Source organism: Octopus bimaculoides, unplaced genomic scaffold (genome assembly GCF_046866305.1).
Source record: "Octopus bimaculoides isolate indiv1 unplaced genomic scaffold, ASM4686630v1 contig69, whole genome shotgun sequence".
Taxonomy (NCBI): Eukaryota; Metazoa; Mollusca; class Cephalopoda; order Octopoda; family Octopodidae; genus Octopus; species Octopus bimaculoides.
In genome coordinates this window covers 12447-17500 of record NW_028315319.1, presented here as the reverse complement: position 1 = coordinate 17500, position 5054 = coordinate 12447, and the positions used below count along the sequence as shown (strand labels likewise).

Below are 5054 nucleotides of genomic sequence, written 5' to 3'. Positions count from 1 at the left end.
CATGTGTGCAAAGCTACAGTTGTACTTGTATGTTTATGCGTGTGTGTGTGTGTGTGTCTGTCTGTGTGCATATGTCAGCTCATGTCTCCTTGTCTTGTCATCAGCTGCTAATTATAAACAAATGTCACGTCACACAGTGTCGTTTGTTTGCAGTGTTCCACCAGAAAACATATCCAACCATTGTGCTGTTCATGTTTGAAGAACTTGGTGAAATATTCTCTTGCTTGAAACCAGGTGAGGATTGGTGACCCTCATCGAGTGTAGTCATACACTTGACTGAGTGGGACTCACAAGAACCTGGCAAGAAACAAAACAAAATTATGAGAGGGAAAATACAGAAGAGAAAATACATCATCTGATGTATTATAAAGGTTTTGACATCCATTTTCCCAAACTGGCATGGGTAGGACAGTTGAAGAGGAAGCAGTGAGCCAGAGGACATTGGTGAGCTCCAATGAAAGATTTGGCAAGATTTCTACAGCTGGATAATCTTCCTAACACCAAATGCACACACACACGTGTGTGTGTGTGTGTGTTTATGCGTGCATGAGAATATATGAATGTATAAACATGGGTTTACTTATGTTTGATTGTACATCTGATTTTGCATGCTAGCATGGGTTAGATGAATATATTATTGCAGCATTGTTTTAGAGACAGACAGCCTTCCTATTGCTCACCCAAAACCATTTTGCAAGAACAAAAGTTCTTATTTCCCATGTCTTCCAAGGAGGGGGTGATTGGTTGACAGATGTGTCTGCTTGGAGCAACTTAAAACAGATTGCAAACATAAACAAATGTACAGACACCTACACCCACACACTCAGCTCGAGTTCACTGCTTCCTGTAGCAGAAACAGCTGGAAGCTAATGGAAGTGATTACATAACTCATCTTCTTTTGTTGTTCATTAATTCATATCTATAAACATACATATATACATACACAGACACAAACATTTATACACGAGTATGTGAAGGTATATTCATATAATTACACGTGTGTCTATGTATATGTATGTGTATATGTATATGTGTGTGTGTGTGTATATATATATATATATATATATATATATATATATTTGTATTTAGCAGAAGTAACAGAGTGACCCAAGATCCAAAAGTTTCGTTTATTAGCATTTATCAAACTGGTTGTGTTTGTGTGAAGCCTTTTTGAAAGTTTATAGAAATCCACATTTTCCACTTTTTCGTAAAAAATTTTACATCAATGGAATTTTCTCGATCTGAACTTTGTGTGATTTAAGGGAGATTTGGCTGTTGTTTCTAGCAACTTTGATATTTCATCGCTGCTACCTGGAACGCCATTCTTACACACGCGCTCAACATAAAAATATAGAGAGTAAGAGTAAAAGAGGGAGAGAGAGAGAAAGTGATACATACAACGTCATAGATTAAACTTTCATCTCAGTATTCTTTACCTATTTTTCATAACATTGATACGTAAAAACACACACAACCACACATACATGACCTGTGACAACAACATACACATTGCTCTCAATCTCTATCCATTTCTCCTCCTCTTCCTCTCTCGCTCTCTCAAACGTATACACGTGCAAGTAAACACAGTCATTCACATCGTGGTATATTTACAAAACATTGATGCCATAACTACAGAGTTGTATCCCCCAACTTTGGAAGGTCATAACTTTCATAAAAATGAATATTTATTTGTGAAATTTTCTATGCATATATTATTTATTATGTAGATTCCAAATATACAAAAATTTTCGGTGAAAGTGTTTTGGAAGGGGGTGGGGTACAATATTCGGAAATTCCACTTAAATTCCTCTTAACTTCCAGGAAAATGAATATTTTTTCATGAAATTTTGTACAAATGTACCTTGATGTATGTACATTTCAAGCATATAGGAATTTTGAAGGAAACAACTGCAGGTTATTTTTGAGAAGTGTTCCCCACTCGGTGGTGTTTCGGAGCAAGTCGTCCATATTTGTTTCATTTTTCTCTATTATGTGCTTATGTGCATCCTTAGATTTCTAATGAAGTAATAGGCAGTGAAGAGAAGCAGTCATAAGAAAACTTTTAACTACCCCTATTCCTTTCTCTCCCCCTCTCTACTTCTTCCTCTCTCGCTCTCTCAAAAGCATACACGTGCAAGTACACAATCATTCAGTAAAATATAACTCATGTTCGTCAATGTTTTGTAAATTTACCACGATTTTCACTAGGGTGTTAGGGTTAGGGTTTTAGGGTCAGGGTTAGGGTTTAGGATTAATGTTACGGTTACGTTTTTTAGGGTCAGGGTTAGGGTTAGGGTTAGGGTTTAGGGTTAGTGTTAGGATTAGGTTTAGGATTAGGGTTGGGTAATCGTGCGGATGTTAATTTGAAAAATTACAGATATGTGAAAAGTACCGACCCTGCCATCTATTATAACTTTTGTTGTTCTGTTTAATATATACATAGATTATGCCTCCAAAGAAGAGAGTTTGCTGGGGAAAGACAGCAACCGGTTTAAAATGACAGCAACAGACTGCAGTAATGCACCACATTCCAGAAGCTATTTTGAACATAATGCAAAATGGTGCATCAACATCTTCTGCCCAATCTGATAGAATTCTGGCAAAACTGTGTAGCAACAGATCGCCAGCAATTGCTTCATCAGAAATTGCCGTCCTAGCTCCTGCTAAAAGGGATTACCCTGCTATGTATAATCAGGGCAGCACAAAAAGTTGTTTTGCACAAGCATTTCTATAGCCAATTACACGGATGAAATTTACGTATGCTTAATAATTTTACGCAAAACAGCCTTCAGACTTTCCCTATTAATTTCATCGTCTTTTGAATTATGAACATATTTACATCATAAGGGTTTTTTCGTTGTAAGGCTTTCTGTTTTTAGTTGATTTTCAGCTAGCAAGACTTATCGTAGATGGCGTAATAAGTCACACCCGGACAAGGTCGGGTTATACTGCTAGTATATTATAAAAGTATGCATCTATGAGTTTTATGCGTTTAAAAAACATAGCAAAGACGTGTGTGTGTATATGTGGGTATATATCAATATACATGTGTATAAATGTTCCTTTATGGTGTATATGCTTCTTCCCTAAGAACTGGCAGAAAAATGGATATTCTTCATGGAATTTCCTACAAATATGCTTCACATGCTGTAGATTCCGATTAATATGGGCATTTATTGGAAAAACCATTTTTTTTTTCTTTCATAACAAAAGGCGAATCTTGTGAATTTTCTAAAACTGCTTTTCCCACCCAGAGACAAACGGTTTTCACAATGAATTCCGATTGAATCGGAATCTAAACCATCCGAAGAATATTTGTAGAAAATTTCATTAAAAAAATACCCATTTTCATGAAAGTTATGAAGGGGAAAAATGTCGTGGAAGTTTCATTAGAAAATATCCATTTTCCGGGAAGTTATGAGGAAACAAAGTCGATGGGGTGTACATCTGTACTTATGCCCCAAAGTCAGTGGGGCACAATTCTGTTGTTATGCCGAAATATTTATAAAAGAGGATGTATATAAAATTGTGTAGAAACGTATGTGTGTATATATATGTTTGTGTATAAATTATACATGTATATGATTAAGTTTCAAAAAGAAATATCACAAGATATTAGAATATTTAATGTATTGGATAATTTCCGACTCTATTCTATAGGATTGCCGATACATTAATATAGACGTAAATATATAACCTAAAATTATATACACAGGAAAGCAGAATATTATATATGCATACATATTTATATATACACTCAGATATATATATACACCTGCAGACATATACATACAATTATACATTCTTATACAAAGCTTTCTTGCACACACATAAGCATTCAGTCCCACTGAGTGGCACCTTGAGCAAGTGTCTTCTACGATAGCCTTGGCTCGACCAAAGCCTTCTGAGAGGATTTGGTAGACGGAAACTGAAAGAAGCCCGTTGTATGTTTGCGTTTGGCCCCGAACATCGTTTGACAATGGATGTTAGTGTGTTTACGCCCGCGTAACTTAGCGATTCGGCAAAAGTCACCGATACAATAAGTACAAAGAATAAATCCGGGATCAGTCTGTCCGTCTAGAGGTGGTGCTCCAGCATGGCCGTAGTCAAATGATTGAAACAGGTAAAAGAAAAAAAAAGAATACCTTATGATATGCATAGAGAAATGGTAAGGGGAGGAATGAAATCCATCTGTGGCCACCCATACTTAAGGACATTTGATGATATTTCTGGTCTGGCATCACACAAACTGCCCAGTCTGGAGTCTCCGCCGCATCCCGTTCAAATGTGTCTGTCCGTTGCCTAGCAACAACAATTTGAATAAAAAAAAAGAAAACGCGGAAAAAAAAAGGCGGAAAATCCGAGCTTATTTTTAAGCTCTGTCTAAATGATTTATTTTCGGTAAAACAGACATTGTCAGCATTTTTGTGAATTAAGAAATGTTCAAAGAAATAAAATGTGTCACAATTAAGTCATAATTAGGAATTATAATTAATTTACACCTGAAAAAAACAAAGGAAAAAACCTTGATATGAACGGAAGACGAGTGAAGTAAAGAAATGACTGCTGCATTTGGGTGTGTGTATATGTATGTATTTATGTATGTATTTATGTGTACGTTGGCTGGTAAATATATATAAGTGTGTATGTATATGTAAGTGTGTATGAATATTTCTATATAGTGAGAGAGACAGATAGTGGAGAGAGTGATGTATATACATACTAGCAGAAGTGCCTGGCGTTGCTCGGGGCTTAATTGCTGTAAAGTACTGTTGATTCTACTCAATTATGATTATTGAGGGAAAGATTGCTATAATTTTTCGACACCCCCCTCCTTTTCGGCATCAGGGAATACGAATCTACAAAAAAATTGGCAAAAATCGGCATTCTTCAATTACCACCCCACCCCCAACACCATTTCCTTCATTTTTTTTAGGAATTTCTTTTTTTCAAAATATGCAGAAAAATACGGAGATTATGATTCGGACAAAAATTTCAAAACATTTCTGTATTTACGGTCACGGCTTTAGGGTTAGGGTTGCGGTTGGGGCTTA

General features: G+C 36.1%; 1 long non-coding RNA gene across 1 annotated transcript in view; it reads right to left on the bottom strand.

Annotated features, from left to right (window-relative positions):
* Window positions 1-4355, bottom strand: part of LOC149129300 (uncharacterized) — a 75091-nt gene extending 70736 nt beyond the window's left edge. The window contains exon 1 of the long non-coding RNA XR_016240044.1: window positions 4146-4355. This is a non-coding gene — a long non-coding RNA (uncharacterized LOC149129300). The remainder of the gene's footprint in view (window positions 1-4145) is intronic.
* Window positions 4356-5054: the final 699 nt, after the last annotated feature.